Here is an 18245-nt window from a genome sequence, read left to right on the forward strand (position 1 = left end):
TCTCTGGGTGATGCCTGCATCGCCCAGCGCATTGCCCAGAGATTTCAGCAAGGCTGAATCTTAGTGGGCTTGCACAGGGGTTCGACCCATGGTCAGGGCCTTGTCCCCACATGTCATTTAGGGTCTTTTACACACATTTCCAGGGGTGGGTCCCACAATTGTGAAGAGGAGAGAGAATACCTAGATTCCAGGCAGTACATTATGCTATGAGCTGTGCAATTACAGGGGTCAGCTGTCCATCTTCTGATAGGTATGTAGGAGGATCCCCACAGGGTTTCTTCAACAATCTCAATCACTAGAGTGATACTCCACAGTGCTTTTGGATTCCATGTTTGGGATTCCTGTCCTTCAGTCAAGATTCCAATCAGTCAGGGGTAGGGTTTGACTGTACGGATAAGTTGGTGAGTTTTTGAGCTACGGGCTTACCCTTATTGGAGCTATATGGACTACTAGAAAGAGAGAGATTATAAAAAAACACTCTAAGAGGGCATTGCTGATAAAACCTTCGAGGGCTTTGACTCGGTCTGGGGTAAGTTTGGTCACTAGTTTCTCCATTAGTTTCTTGATGCTGAGAAGGGATAGTGGTGTTGTAATTGATCATAGCTGGAGTTCATACGCCGCTATCATGAGGGCCTTGACTAGTGTATGGTAACTAGTTCACACTAGTCCATTAGGGAGTGATGTGTTTGTTATTTTACGTTCTTTTGATATATCTTTTGTTGATTGTTGTCATATATATTTTTTATTACGGTAGTGGTGATAAGCAAATATGGTTATGATCATTTTGTTTTGTTTTTTTTTTTCGGATCTATATATACATATTATTGTATGTCTTTACATTTTGTATTACTTGTGCATATTTTCAAACCTGTATAGTTGTTGTGGATTTATTTGCTAAGCTTTTCCCGAAGCTTACCCTCACCATTTTTCAAATGAACAACTTTATGAATGCGAACCTGGATGTGAGGATGTACTAGAGGAGGAGGTCCAAGGGGACGAAGCATTTGGATTAGAAGAGGACAACTACTATTAGAAACTTTACACTTTCTTTAAATTTTAGAAGAACTCATAGTTTGTCTGAGTTTAATTTAATTTTAGAGATTGTAACCTTTATTTAAGAATTTTAAGTTTAATTTGAAAATTATAATAGCTTAGTTTAACTACCCTACTTTAGTTGAAGTCTTAATCTATACATTTTAGACATGTGTTTGTGTTTTGGTTCTACTCCAGTTCATATCTCCTTGACATAAACGATCTTGTGGACCGTCAATGTCCATAAACCACTAGGGTGGTTTTGGGGGCGTTACATCGTCGTTGGGCTGCAGCTGCAACTTGCAATAGTCTGTCAAGTTTTTTATAGTGAACCAATTATTTAAAACAGTTTCATTGTCAAACCGGGTTTCTATACAACTCGCTGTTGGGCTGCAGCTATAACAATACGGTTTGACTCTTATGTGGTAAAACTAGTGTGCATCTCACCAACTCAAACTACACCATTAGATGTAGTGTCTAGTGCTTATCACAACTATCTTACCCCAAGCTACACGTCTGTAAAATAGTCCCTTCCCATTAGGGATGGAAAACTACCCACATACATCGGTTGCAGTATAATGATGTAATTCATGTATTAAAGGAAGGCATATCACTTTATAGGATGCAATATAAATGGCAATCCCTTAATTGCATTTCTTACAATAATTACATCTAAACCCCTCATACGTTTTCATAAGCTTGATTCTATATTTTCTCAAATAAAACAATAATGCCAATGAATTATTAAACTTATTATAATTCTAATTATGTTCTCAAGCAAAATTCATTAAGCACTAATCAAATGCCATTTAAACAAGCCATGGACAGTCATGATTCTTACTTACTACGGTCCAAAAGGAGATAGACTTTAAGAAGTGGGAGACTCCAAGAGGCTAAGAGCATTCCTAACATCCACTAAGTTTAAAGCATTTGCAATGTAATTATGCTAACACAAAATCATCATATGGAAAAATCCAATAATAAATATCAACATATGAAAACATGCATAATCATTCACTAAAATATGATTCTATAATTATGTAGTCCTAAAGAAAGAGGTCATTTACCTAAATGATGTGGAGTTAGGTATTGAAACCAACATATTTGGATTCAAAAGGTTCAAGTTGTGTAGACCCAAAAGGGACCGATTCTAGAAACTTAAGGAAACATGTCACCTAGTCTTAATAGTATAGAAAAACTGTGTTGTCAGGTGCATAATATATGTTATAATAAAAGAGGCTCAAAACCATATGGTTCACTAAAAACCAGGCCATAAAAGAAAATTCAAAATATATTATAAATTTAAGTGGTCCGGATTTGGATTGAGTCACTAGTTCTATCTAGTTCAAGGTGATGATTTGAATCGTACCAATCCATCCAACCAAAATAGGTCGGGCCCAAATTAATCCAATTTCCTGAGTTGGGATGGTTACTTGAGTGAGTTTGGTTCCCAAATACGGGCCAATCAATATTGATCCAGACTTTTACTTCTTTTAATAACCACATAACTAATATTGTTTTGATCCACTGATGGCTCTCATAATTCAACATGGTTTAAATGGGAACAAGTAATTAAAACAACTTAAAAATTAATTGCATGTTCCTTTAGAGTTCCATTATAATCATGTTCCTTTAAGAGTTTCATTATAACTGTACACCTTTAAGAGTCTCATATAACTGTGTTCCTTTAAACTCATTATAACCATACAAAATATGAGTAATACAGTTATATATGAAATTGTTCTCTTATCACCTCATTTTTTTTTTAAAAAAAAATGTTTTATAAAGGTTATGCTTTATGGAGAGAATTAAGGGGAAAGACTCCTCTTTCTTCTTCCTCCCATGATCGACCCAACAAAGACCTAATATCGCTGCTGGTCGCAGGACTGATGTCGATTCCGACCAAACCCAAAAATTACCATGAAAAGAATTTTTTATAAATGAATTAAACCTTCAATGGACCTTGAAATTATCCAATTCCATCAATTATCTATTCCTATCAAAACCCAAATCCAGAGGTAGGAAAAACCTATTTTGATGCCAAATGTATGGAGGACGATAATCCTACAAACCGTACTAGATGTGGAAAATAAATATTATGGTCTACCTCCTCTTGGACCATAGTAACCTGCCATGACTGGATGTTCGGAATGCTCTAAGCCTCTTGGAGTCTCCCACTTCTTAAAGTCTATCTCTTTCTTTATTTTTTTTTTCAAGTCTTGCCTTTTCAATGGGACGGGACAAGTGTTTAAATAGAAAGAGGGACTTAAGAGTTTACCTCATACATAACACCTCCAACTCCTCCCATTAAAGATGAGGAGGTAGTTACATGACTTCATTACTAGTCTAATTAAAATAATTAGTAAGTAGAAGTTTACATAACTTCATTGCTTGCTTAATAAAAACATTAAGTGGAAGTTTACATGACTTCATTGCTTGCTTAATGAAAATATTAAGATGAAGATTAATTATATTAATGTGGCAATAATATGTCACATCAGCCAACAGAGACATATAAGGACTTAGGCACCCTCTTCATCATAACTAACTTTTAAGGGTGAGTTCTACCCAAGTCCCAACAAGTGGTCTAAAGTCAATATCAATTACGATGTTGCTCTTCTTCACAAAATTCATTTAATTTTTCAAGAACTCAAAGGGAAAGTTCTTTTGGTGAACAATGTTATTGCTCATGTTACAGTCAAATTTGGGTTATCATGTAACTTTGCCAAATGTTGGTTCTCAGCCACTATTGGTTATAAGGAACCCTAGACCTGGAACTTCTTTGAATCTAGAATTGTTCAAATTCAATCCGAACCCATCAAATTCAACGGAAAAAGGAAAGAAAAAAAAGAACTGAATTAAAAATTAAACTTGAAACTTGAAATGGTTTGGCTAAAGTTTGGGTTTTTTAGAAATTGATAGAAAATAAAATGATCAGACTAAACAAATGGATCGACCAAACACGAACCAAACCCAATAAAAATAGTTTTTTATATTTTATGGGAAGAAAAATGCTGCCTGAGCATGTGGTCCTGCACTAGTGTGGGGGCCAATGAGGGAATGCGTAGGGGCATCGATCAGAGGGAATTTTTCATTTGATAAAGAGGTGGGGAGGTCATTTTAGAGGAATAATTATCACTTCCAATTCGCTGTCCGCTCCAATTTCCTCCAATTCCTCACATAGGAGCGGAAATGACCACCCTACCCCACCTTGGGCAATGTGTTCGAGCAGGGGGTAGAGTGGTCATTTCCGCTCCTACGTGAGGAATTGGAGGAATTGAAGCCAGCAACAAATTGGAGGGGATAACAATTCATTTTAGAGGGGCCTGTGTCTGTTTTCCATATATATGGAAAATTAAAAATTAAAAATTGAAATAGAATCGGATTAAAATCAAACCTATATGCTTAAAACCAATTCAACCTGAACAAAAGTGGATTGAACGACCGATTGATACCCCTATTTGAATCAATATACTGCAGACCAAGAGCTAAATGGTTCTAGATTCTTAAGCTCTATATAAGAAGGTTCCAAAGTAAGGGAATGGGTGCTAGAGATGATATGCAAAACCATTATATTAAGCTTTGTTTTGGTGGCATGGTTTTAAGTTCACAGTATCGTTCTCTGTTGTTATTGATATCAATCCGGATCAGCACGTACTGGTTGGGATTTGAACATTTTACCTTTGCTTTTCTTTAAAATTTGTTTTTTTTAAAGAATTGATAGCAATACTAATAGCAATACTGACCTAGATCGACCGATATCTGAGATCGATACCTCACACCATGTTTGATGGGGAACACTTAATCTCTTTGGTATAGTTTGTATTTGTCAGACCCTGCCCCTGACTAACTAGAATCTCGACTGAAGGATAGGAACTCCTGATATGGCATCCAAGCACACTGTGGAGTATCACTCCAGTGATTGAATTTGATGAAGAAACCCTAAGGATGTCTTCCTACATACCCGTCAGAAGATGGACTGTTGATCCCTGCAGTTGTATGGCCCACAACATAATGTACTGCTTGGACTCCAGGTATTCTCTCTCCTCTCCATAAATGTGGGACCCATCCTTGATAATTGGTGTAAAAGGCCCTGAGTGACATGTGGGTGCAAGGCCCTGAGCCTAGGTCAAACCCCTATGCAAGCCCATAAAGATATAGCCTTGCTGAAATCTCTGGGCGATGCAGACATCACTCAGAGTGGGAAAATGCAGTTTTTCCATGATTTGATCTGTGGAGACCACCCATATTGGACATGGGCACCCTCCATAGGATGAGGGGAGTCTAAGGGACCACCTCATACCCTTGGATCACTGTGGACCCCACCTGAGTGTCCAGAGTGGCTGAGGATTCACTCAAAAAGGTATTTTCAAAAGGGGCCTTAGCAGCCAAACAAGCCCTAGTTAAGGGCTGGCCTATAAATACGGGTAGCCTTAGCTCATTTTAGAGTTTTGGCTGCTGTTGAAATCGTGGAGAGAAGGAGAAGAAAGAAAAGAGAGAAAAGAGAAGGAGAAGAAGGAAAGAGAAGGAAAAGGATGAGGAGACCTCACCTTGGCTCAGATCTACTACCAAACCTGCTACAAGGTATAAAATCATACTCCTCATACTGCTATTGTTACACCCGCACCCTAAATATCCCCTTACACCTGGGGCAGTTTAGACCTTTACCTGAGAGGCAATGCTATGGTGGCACTAGCCAATACTTGTGACCTTAGACTAAAAATAGTATAGTAAGAACCCCCTCGAAGACCTAGAAGTGTGGGCCAAAACCCTGTAACTTTCCTTGAAGTTTGGGCCATGACAGCAGCAGCTCGAGGATCTGCCCGTGCTGTCATCAGCCATTTTGGTTTATTTTTGTATGGGGCCCACACCCTCGTGTCCCAGACACCCTAATTGAACCTTTAGACCATGTGGACCCCTGCCCTTACCATTTGTTGGGTAGGTGGGGCCCATAAATCCTAACTTAGGTAAATTAATGGATTTTTATAACCTAACTAAAACCAAACTAGACCTAAGGGCCAATAAGTCTAAGTGAGGCTTGGACCCAACCTAAACAGACCCTCATTAACTAAGTGGACCTAAGGGCCATGACTTAGACCAAACATGGCCTAATGCCTAACCCAAAACACATTTTAAGCCTAAAGACCCAACTACATTCTAAGACCCCTAACCAAACACACCCTAAGGACCCTTCTACCCCCTTAAAGCTAAAAGAATCCCTCCCATTCACTTATCTCTCCCCCTCCCCAAAACCGTGGAGGAGAAGAGACAAGAAAAGGAGGAGGAAGAAAGAGGGAAGAAGTAGAAGTGGAAGAGGAATGAGAGGGGAAGGAAAGAAGATGGGAGCTATGCCAAAATGGCTGGCTGCCCCACATCTCCTTCTCTTGCTGACCGGACCAAGAAGGAAGAAGAAGGTGAAGGAGAAGAGATGGAAAGGAAGGGAAGAGGCCAAGGGGCCAAGGGGCCTCACCTAGCCTTGAACTCCGCTCCTCCATTGGAGGATCTCACCAAGGTAAGCTCCACATACCTAGCTCTCCCCCATTTCCCCTTTGATTTTGGTAGATTCCTTGAGCTTGGACTAACCTAGAGTTCCATTTGGGACTCAGGGTGGAGCTTGGTCCCTAGTTGGAGCTCTAATGGAGCTGACCTAGGTATGGTTTTAACCCCTTGGTGCTGTATTTGCAGCCATGGCTGTAGAACCCCTGGTTTTGAACTTGAACCCAACCCTTGGACCCTAATTGAGACCAAACCTTGTAGGATCTTGAATCCACGGGGTTAAGCCTAGGCTCTAGTGACCCTAGGAAGGCTTAGACACCCCTCCCCTGTTTCTGAGGTGCTACGGAGCTCCAAGCTCCAAGCTGGAGCTAAAATTCTTTGCAATCTCCAAAGAGACTATTGGCAGACGAACGATCGGATCCATCTATCATGGTACCGCCCGTCAGTCCGCCCAGTATAAACCCTGTATGTTAGCCTGAGCGGACGAAGGCACGGATTCACTCTGTTTGCCTCTGCCCAAGGCCTGGTGCTCTTGGGTCTATCTTAGGAAATCGAACGGATGCAGGGGCGGACCCAAGAAGCACATCCACCAGTGGATCCGCTCCCTTTTATGATTGCCTTAGGTGTCGAACGGATCAACGACCAGATTTAACTAAGAAGTTTCACTTGCGGCTCCGCTCGCTCTGATTTTACCTTTTGGTCTGAACGGAGTCAGGGGCAGATTCACCTCTACTGAGACCGCCAGTGAGTCCGTTAGTGCTTTCTTGGTGGAAAGTTGGTTTTAATCTTGAGGGCCAAGAATGAGACCCTTCTATACCTACTTTAATGGATTCTTTTGTATGTTAGGTTGGTGCAATGGTGAGATTCATGTGAACCACGAAGGATGACACCCGATGCTCGGGGAGATTCATATCAATCACGCCGAGTGGCACCGAGTTAGGTGAGTGGGTTCTGGGTGACTTTGTTGGGTTTGAATATTATATAATTATTAATATTAAGCATGTTATGGTATATGTATAAGCATGGTGCGCACTGTATTTTATTCATATTGTGAACTATTGAGAATGTGATAGTACGCTCACCATTGTATCAGGCTACGGTGCCGGGTGTGCCGGTACCGGAACCCCAATTTATTTAAGTTATAAAAACTACTATTATGTCATCTTAAACTGTATGTGCCATGCCATGCTGGTACCCGGGTACTAGATGGAATGGGGCGTTGATGCACCTGGAATACCTCTCGGGATGATAGGACTTGCATATAGTATATCTACGGTTAGGATGCTTGTTCCCTTATGCTACGACCCTTGCCAATAGGGGTTTATGTGTTGGATAGTCTGAGCACCTGTGGTCTGTGGAGGTGGGAGAGGCCAAGACAGGGGTAGTGATGGCTATCGGGGTTTACCACTGGGTGGTCATGATGGCTTCTACCAGTGCAATCCCTTCGTGATAATTGAGGTTTCACTGGGACAATAGGATAAGTGACCCTCAGTGTCTCCTGAGTTATCACAGTAACATATACTTGACCGATAAAATTATGTGCTAGGTGGAAAATCAATCTAACATTAGCATGTATCATTCTGTTTGATATTGATTGTGTGATGTGTGCACAATCCCCTTTGCTCCCTCACTAGCTAGTGTTGCTAACCCCGTTGTACAACCACTTTTTAATTTATATGCAGATAGCCTCTTGACGAGCGCCATTGGATGCGAATCAAGTAAAGTTGATGACCGTGGTTTGGATGTAGATGTACACCCAAGAATTTATGCCCTTGGGGCAATTCTTTATTTATTTAATTTCTGTATTCTTTCCACAATCATGTATAAACTATATGTTTAATTATTAGGAGAGATTGGATGGTTACGAACACTATTATGGTATTATGTGTTATCATTAGAGAACCGATTCTCTATAATTTCACATATTTGAATTTAATTTCTCTTCTGCTAACTTTGTGATTGGAACGGTTTATTCTTTTCGGTACGTTCCTTTCTATCGTCTTAATGTGATGATAGGGTGGACTGTGGTCTGGGACACTGTATCTACGATCCTGGTAGGTGTTGGGATGATGTGTGATTGTCCCAGTCATACCCCTATGTGGTAATATATATTACATCGGGATAGGGCGTGACAGAGTGGTATCAGAGCAATGATGCTCTGCACCGACCACAGTTTGGATATAACCACTTGATTTACTCTCCACAAATTAGGTTCGAAACTAAAAATCTCAAGAACATAAATGATTGTGTGCAGACTTAGGGAGAAGAGTGATTGGAGTGGAAATAAGAACCTAGATGATAATAGACAACCCGAAACCTAGAATTTGAAACATAGGCTATGGGATAATAATTGTTTAATTGCTTAGTTGAGTCTTAAATAGATACTAGATGGGTATATATATGTTATAATTTATGAACAGTACTGGATTAAATTTAACCAACCACCACGATCCATAATGATCTAAAAGAGGGAATTAATTAATTATATATATAACGCTAAATGCAACTATTCCAAAGAATTTAATTTTCCTAGAGGCAACTAATGTTCTTCATCATTTGACGCATGTGACTCTATTCTGCTTAATCAAGATTTTGAACTCAACCTTGATTGTATCACTTCCTATTGGGCATACCAGTGCCCTCTCTAACTTAAAATACTCGATTTCACCTTTCTGACCCAAAACACCTAATAGTGGCTACGCAAGATCAATCTATACATCTATTAATTTTGAAGGTTTCCAGAGTTCTCACACTTTTGATCAAAAGAAAAGGAGAAGGGAAAAGAAATGCAAGCAGCTAAAGGAAAGTAAAATGAAGCTAGTTCCACTGAGTACCCATCAAGGGTAAGAGACTAAGAGAATTGATAAGATAAGTTCTGAGAATTTCAGAGAAAGAGCGAAGCTAGTCATCGGCATTGGCGTCACCACTGCGACTGAGGAAGAAATTGTTGTCATTGATCCCTCGCTCTATATCCGCCATACGCCAAGCCTGGGCATTTAGTTATTTCCTGATCCTATTGAAACCGTCTACTACCCGTACGCCCAACCGGTTGATGGCCATTGATAAGTCATTACCTCCCCCTGTGATCCTTGAGGTACCTGCTGCAAATAGTTTGGGACCCCAGAGCTCAGAATCAACATCACTGTCATTTTTCTCATCATCTTTGATTCCTTTTCCCTTACCATGCTGAATCTGTCCCCCTGGACTATCATAAATAGGGTATAGGTTCATCTCTCACAGGACGTCTAACCCGATAGGCTCCCGAGTGCTTGACTTCTTGGGTTCTTGATCAAGATCAACCTCGAAGCAGAGGAAAACCCAAGTGAGTAATCAACCATAGGGAAGTGTGTGCCTTCGAGTGGAGTCCATAATAGTGCAAGCCATGTGCTTCATGATTATATAAGGAAGACAAACAGGTTGGCCAGTATATAGGGAGTGAGCCAATACCGCAGACATCAGAGAAGGGTGTGTGTTGCTTGCCTTGGAGGGAACCAGATTTGTTTTGGCAATGAAAATCAGAACCCGCTGTGAAGGAGGAAATTTGGAGAGGTCTTTATTCTTCTTGTACCTGTTGTTTGTTAGAACTTGAAACAACTCCTTACTCTCTTCCGGGTGCAGACTTTGGTCTGGGTGGCCGTTTGAAGAATAGTAAACCTTTTTCCCTTCGGCCGAAACATCAAGGATGATTCCCAATTCTTAAGTGGTAAAGCTGATGGCGACTCCCTTTACTACAGTAGTCAGTCTGAGATCACCATCGTCCCCTTCAGTCAGCAGCAATTTTGAGTAAAACTCCCTAATCAGATCAGGGTAGTAAAACTCAGGCAAAACCAACATGTTGGACCATTCCAACCTCTCGAATCTAGTCTCCACCTGGTATGCCAACATTTCCTCCACGGTTATGTCCCTTTCTACGAGGATTCTCCTGCTAAAAAGACATCCTCGGGAGTGTCCCTCGGTCCCTCAGTGGTCAACTAAGACACCCGATGGGTGATAGGGATGGTAGGCACGATAGCATTGTCCCTCTTTCTTTTTGGCATCATGAGGTCACCTGCATACATGAGGCAACACCAAGTAGAATGGCCAGAAAATAAGCCAAAATGGATTAATGATGTACGCGATTGATTAATGAGTTTGGGAAAAGTAAAATGCCTAAGTGATGTGGAGATGAATTGAAGAGAAGGTTATACATGATTAAAAAGGGTATATATAGGTAATGATAATGTATATATTGGGAATGTGGAAAATCATTGGAGATGTGTTTAGAGAAAGGAGAAGAGGCGAGATTTTATGCAAACAAAGCCCCATGTGTAACCCCTTATGTGTGGATGTGAAGGATAAGGCAGATGTAAGCAATGAGCATATGTTAATTAACTTACACCCCCATTATATGTCAAACAAACAAGTTATGGAATGGAACCTTCTAACTTGAGGCAAGAACAATTTGTTGAGAAAAGAAGATGAATGCAAAGGATTGTGCAAGTAATCTCAAGAATATAAAATGCATTTGGGAATACACTAAGAGGATGAACTATCAAGAGAAGAAGATAGACTCCAAGGATTTTACCTATTGTTATACAATGTATAAGAAATGTACTTGATAGTATATCAATGGAAGGATTTGACAAAGTCTAGGTGCATGTAATGGATTAAATAGGATCTTGAAAGATTTCTCAAGCATGAAGGAGTTGAAGAGTTATCTGAAAAGGCCTTAGTCTAAATCGATTTTGGCATGAACATGGTGTATATGGCCATATGAATGCTAGGAAAGTCAAGACATGATCATACTTGGGATGAATTATCACAAATCCAAGGAGAAATGAAAGAGAAGATGAAGAGACACAAGTAAAATCTCTCAATGAGAAGAATAGAGAATTCAAAGGAAAATGGAGAAGAGAAATTTTACCTTAATCAAGTAGGAAGTGATATTTGAGGCTTGAGCTTGCAAGAGAACTCCTCAAGAATCTGTAGAGCCTTTCTCCCTCTCCTTGCGGTTGTGTTTTTCTTTTAGAACCAAATGAGGTTTGACACTCACGGTTCTATTTTTGTTGAAATTCCTCTAACAGAAGAGCGAACGGAATCAATTATCGTGACTCCGCTCGTTAATCCGCCCCGCCTTAAATTTGAAAATTTATGACTTTATAACTGATCGGATCAACGAATGGATCCACTGCCATGAGTCCGCCCATAGATCCGATCGATTCATATTCTCTCGGACTTTTGATCATCTGAGGATGGACGAACGAATGGATTCACGTTCTGCATCCACCCGTTAGTCCGCTCTCCTTGTCTTGTGAGGGAAACACGAACGGAACCAAAGCATTGATACCGCCCGTGAGTCCACTCGTTGTTCTTTTGGAATTTAGACCCTAGGTTTTTTAAACCTTTTGACCAACCCCTTGTGTGATGATTCAATACCGATGCCCTAGGTTGGACACCCATTTTACTTGGCCATACATGGTTAATTGCTGGCCTTAGATGCAAACCATGATGTCTATATTCTTGGGCCTACATCGGCCAGACCAGCCAATAAGGAATGACAGGCAATAGTGTGCGCTGTGACTCCCCTTTACCTAAAAGGGAGAAGAGTAACTCTTGGGGATGAAGACCCTTGGTCCAGTGAATCGGTGGACTCAAATCTTATTAATAGGAAGCCTAACCCTGTGGGTAGATATTAAGAAAGGGAAAGTATTGGGCTAACTTGGACTAGTTCCTTTGAAAGAGCCATATAAACCACATGTAATTGGAGGCCATTCATGACACCTTAAGTAAGTGATGACTCTATTTATACTTTATTTGGTTCTTCCAAACCATGTTTAGACTCATAGAGGAAGTCCTACACTGTGAGTTGATCTTCCAAAAAGACTTAGCAAACTGTACTCGAGAACTTTTGGTTCTTGTGATTTGACCTAGATGACAGATATGTCCATAGTGATGTGAATGTAATTCTTGAATTTTTGCCTATGTATTGGTGTGATATGTATATAGGTATACCCCTTAAGACTTTTGACTTGTGTGACTAGAGTGATCCTCTGGTATTACAAGTATGACCTTACCTAGGCCTTACTGCGGACTGAACCACAGAGAAGGGGAGCTCCAAGCGTCATCCGTTCGTGCCTCCTTCGCCTTCCCCTAGTGATCTTGAGACCTAAATCGTCAAGATTAGGTCCCATTGCTACAAGGTAAAGGTTCTTCCTTTCCCCCTCCTCTTTCCAGATTTTTTGTCTTAGACTCCTAGTGTTTTTGGTTGTTTCTTGTCTTCTTTCCCTTTTTATTGTTCAAAAGACATTCATGATGGTTTTGAACGTATTCTTGCTTTTATTTGCTCTCTCATAACCATGTAGATATCGAAACCATGCCAAAATTTTGATTGATGCTATGGTTTGGTTGAATCAAGCCCCAACCGAACGATGCTACTATTTTGGGTTAACTATTGTGTGCATATTTATGTTTTGAATATGTCAAAATCCCTTCCTAGGAAACACTTAAGTTTGTTAGACAAGTACACTATGCCTAGTTGAATGAATCCAATGGTTTCTAGGTAATGGTTGGGATAAAACTCCCAAATTCCTACTATTTTGGAAAAGAACATCAGGGCATGACTAATTTCACTATATTCCCTATCATTTCCTTGAGGGTTAACCCATTAAAATTTCTCTCAAGCACATTTGGTTGTTTGTGTAGCTTCTAGGGTAGGGATTGGAAGTGCACTCACCCTTGTATTGATTCTCCACAAATTAAACTATGTTGTTGATTAAAATTTTTGCAATACAACTACTGAGTTTGGTTCTTTGCTTGGGAACACTTGGTAACCAAAGGTATAGGTTTGCCTTTATAGAATCACCCCCTTTTAAACCCATTCCCAGGGAATTCATTTCCCCCAAAAATATTTACACATCCTTTTTGTCAGTTAGGGCTTGTTTAGTTGTTGTATATCTTCTTTTGTTCAACTAATTCCTTCATATATACATATATGTTTTGTCTTATTTATTTGAGTTTGGCTTAATCATTGTTATTCTCTTATTGGCTTATTGTGTGTAGAGATCAAGCAATGGCCCCATGAAGAAGGAATGCTCCAGTCGCTCTACCACCTCCACCACTGGCTTTTAATGCCGAAAGGTTTTTATCAGCAGAGGCCGAGGGCCTATACCATGAGCACTTCCATGATAGGAAGATCCGAGTAGAGCGGGATGCAGTAGTCGAGGAGCTAGTGGCCTTTATGGTGGCCATCAGGTTTAACCGCTTAGGGTGGACCAGCATGCTCACCAATCCTAAGTTCTAGTACCCCACCATTGTCAGAGAATTCTACTCCAACCTGGTGCTTATCCAAGAGGATGTGGACAGCCTCAGATTGACTTCCTTTGTGAAAGGAGTGCCAATTGCCTTTAATGAGGTGGAGTTGGAAATACTCTTAAATGTATCTTTAGAAGGGAACAAGGTGTATTACCCTCCAAGGAGTGATCCCAAAAGGTGTTTGTCATTGATGGATCGACAGCTCCTGTACCAGACCCTCATAGACTGTGTATGATGATAGTGATGACCTATCCAGATTTGGTCCTTCTTAGCAGGTCTTAACATACATTGCCAAGATGAACTTGGCCCCAGCTAGAGGACACAACACTGAGGCCCCACTAATGGCAGCCTCACTAGTATATTCCCTCTAAACAGACAAGTAGACATGTCTCCCTTATGTCATCATCCAGAACATGGCGCATGCAGTCTCCAATCCCCACCATAAGAACACTCTGCCCTATAGAAGACTGCTCACTCGGGTCTTTCTCCACTATGGAATAGATCTCAACAATGAGACCCATGCTGCGAGCTCCGACGGACCATTTGGGTTCAATGCATTACTGCGGATGGGCATACCATTTGATTCCTATAGTTTTGGGGAGTTTGTCAACTATGGAGGGGGTAGAAGAGCCCAAGAGAGTGAGGAGGATGATGTAGAGGTGGTGGGATCCAGACAACACACTACAGGGGCTACCAGTACAGAGGACTCTGGTGTGAATGTTGCTCTGGTTGCCATCAGGCGACTAATCTAAGGATGACAGAGGGGTTCACTGAAATCAAGGGGCAGTTTTCATCTTGTAACCAGTGCCTCGACAAGATGGAGAAAGAGCTTAATGACATCAATACTTTCCTCTACTATAATGCGTGCGAGAAGACAGACGATCGAGATGGCATGGAGAGGTAGCCCAGTTACTTGACTTGAAATCAATAGTTGTTTAGTTTAAGATCTTCTTTTAGTTTTCTGAACTTGTTGGAACTCTTTCTGTTCCCTTTTCTCTACCTTTTTTTTTTATCCAGCTGAACTTTGGTAAGCTTTGATGGTGGTTTTATGTTTATATTTTATTTTGAAAAGGTGTACCTACGTCCAAGGGAGGGCCTAAAATGTATGAACAGTCGGTGACTGAACTCATTATATATATATATATATATATATATATATATATATATATATATTTATATGTATATTTCCTTTTAATTTGGATTCCCCTTGAATTATGGTTATTGCCCTTTGCGAAGTCAATGCAACACTCCTCTAAGAGGGGGTAACAATGTAACTTGACAGTCGACACCTGGACATGCATGCCTCTCAATCCTAAATTTCATAATTATCTATTATTTTCTAGAGTTCTCTATTTGCACCCTAGCTAGTCTTCTCCCTATGTCACACCCCCATCCCTGAACCACGGGAAATGCAACCGGAGCATACAACTACGCTCTCCAACCACCAGAATCACTGATGCAGTACCCAAGACTAACTCATTCACAACGACAGATAATAGGTAAAAAGTAAAGGATTAATATTAATAACATCAGAGTTAGTAGAAGCTAGGTGATAGCATATAAAATATTATCTATTCAAGTTTACCCCTTCAAGTACAATTCGTTCTAATCAGGACTTATGTATTACCTACTATATAAATAATACATCTATCATGAAAGGAATCAAAAGAATACACCTATAATTCAAAATGAATAATCAAGTGCATCAAAAGATGGCCACCGCCATAAGTCACGTCCCGCCAAGGAACACACATCGCAAGAACACTCCGGTCCATGCTCCACGATCTCCGGAGCCCACCAATCAACGTAACCAGCCTCGGAGTCTCGTACTCGTGCCACTCGCTCGAATGTACCGCATCAACTAAAAATATGTTTCCTCGAGGAGTGAGCTCCAATCGAGCCCAATGAGTGGCTAAGCCACACAAGCATACACAATAATAATAATGAATGGGGTTGATCGCAAACCATACATGATGGACGGATACCAAGGTGTCCCATACCACCAAGGTAGACCGTACATCACATACAATTTACAATCATGCTACATGAATGAATGATGATGTATAGTTTTATTGTTATCCACCTAACACACAACTAAGTCGGTATAGTACTATAGCAACACCTTAGGTAGCATCCCGACATCGGTACCATAAACGGATGGTATACGGCGATGACAAACCCGAGTCGCTTGAAGCCTCGCTGCACCGTCTCCACCAAGAGATATAGCAAACCCCAAGTCAAATCCCGTCCCGGCGTTCGGCCCAAAATACGGTTGGCGCCCAAACTTCCCGGTGGGTATACCGAATAACGGTCGGAACCCACGGATTTGACCGACACCCAACCCCTCGCCGGTAAGGGTCATAGTACCGGGTAAACATTTATCCTAGCCAGCATTCACCTATTGTATGAGTGAGGTACGCATGTGCATAGGCCGAGGCCGAGTCCATAGATACCGAAATATGATCGCCGGCTATCCTCTCGCCCCTCTACCCCATACGCGTATACAAGTACGAGATGTGAATACCAAGGTAGTCGGTCGGTCACCATCCCGTTTCCACCTAATGCAATGGACAACTCTAATGCAATTTCAAGTACGGTAATCTCAAGCCCAAGACCCACCGGCACTTGGATCCCGCTCAAGCCCTAGATCTACATGCCATGAGTGAGTCCATATTATGGAATCCCCAGGTCCAGCACCAACCGCACCGAGTCCCATAACTAAATCCAATACCATTCGCACCATAGTGCAATAAAATAAATAATATCGCAAGACAAAAATGTAAAGTCCTATCAACATCTAAACATTTATATCGCCCTATATCTTACTAATAATTATATATTATAGCACACATGCATGAATGACATTCGCAAGACACGGCACACAAACATTCCATAAATTAAGACGTTTGCTTAACTCACTCACATGATTCTCAGTCAATCGTCGCACGGAGCTCTTCAAATCGGCGTTCGATGCCAAGTACACTGCCCCACGTACTAATACGCCCCGAGCCGGGTCAGTCAACCTAAAGAGAGTGTACAACGTGGGGAGAGATTAGTGCCTTAGGGCTAGAAGAGTTGGGCCCCATAAGTTATCAAACAAGGCTAAAATAGGGGACCGGCACATACAAAGCAAGGCTATATCATGTGCTGTCCATGTGCCTCGTCCCTCTCGGACTTTCCCACCGGCAGATCTAGGTTCTCGGGACCGGCACTTGCATGTGCCTGTCCATGTGCCTGTCCCTCTCGGACCTCCCACCGGCGAGATCTTTCTCGGGACTCGGCACTTGCATGTGCCTGTCCATGTGCTGTCCCTCTCGCACTTCCCACCGGCAGATCTAGTTTCTCGGGACCGGCACTTGCATGTGCCTGCCCACGTGCCGCCTTGCTGTTCATGCCATTCCGAGAATGGTTTTGCAGCCCCAAAGTCTTGGGCTAAAATGGGGTATTCTTTGGGGTTTTTAGGGGTCTCTTTGGCCATGAGAACAACTCCAACCAAGGTGCCATAGCACACACCCAACATGGGTTTGTAAACCCCATGATCGATTAGGTTTTCCTCCATTAAAATACATATGGAAAGAAAACTCATGGGTTTGGGTATTGGGGTTTTGAAAGGGTCTTTAATCAATGTTATTTAACACCCCTCAAACCCACACATCTACGGTCTTCCATGAGGGTTGGTAAAACCCATAAATGGAGGTAAATCCCCAACTTAGGGTTCATAAATGGAGAAGGGTGAATGGGTTTAAGGTAGGGTTAGGTGCTTCATAGTTAAACATCAAGGATTTGCCATTAATGGCTCTTCTAATTGAGTAGATGGAGCACTCAAGGTGTGCTCAACCAATTCAAACCCTAGGTAATAGAATTAGGGAAAGAGAGATGGAGAGAGAGAGAGAGAGAGAGAGAAAGAGACTCACCAAGGGTTGATGATGATAGCTTGTGCTCCACCATACTTCTCCCTTCTCCTTCCTTCTTCCTCTTCTTCTTTCTTCTTCTTTCTTCTTCTTCTTTCTTCTTCTCTTCTTCTTCTTTCTTTTTCTCCTCTCTTCTCCACGATTTAGGATTGAAATGTGAGGTGAATAGTAGTTTTGGGTCTTTAATAACCCATCTAGGCATTAGGTCTTGTTTGGTTAGTCTCAAGTCCTTAGGTCCATTTGTTTAGGAGCTTGTTTGGTTAGGTATAAGCCCAAGGTCTAGTTTAAGTCATTGGGGCATTGGATCCACTTGGGCCCATGGCCCATGGTCCATGGCCCATGTCCTAAGTTCTAGTTACAATTAGAAAGAGACTAAGCTCCTAAGCCCAAGCCCATTCTAGTTCTTATGCTTATTAATGGTCATGCATAGGCATGAATTATTCGGATAGTGACTTACTCCCAATCATCGCTAAGTGGATAAGGGCGATTCAGGTGCGGGCCCCGTGGATCCCTATC

Source organism: Telopea speciosissima, chromosome 9 (assembly GCF_018873765.1).
Source record: "Telopea speciosissima isolate NSW1024214 ecotype Mountain lineage chromosome 9, Tspe_v1, whole genome shotgun sequence".
Taxonomy (NCBI): Eukaryota; Viridiplantae; Streptophyta; class Magnoliopsida; order Proteales; family Proteaceae; genus Telopea; species Telopea speciosissima.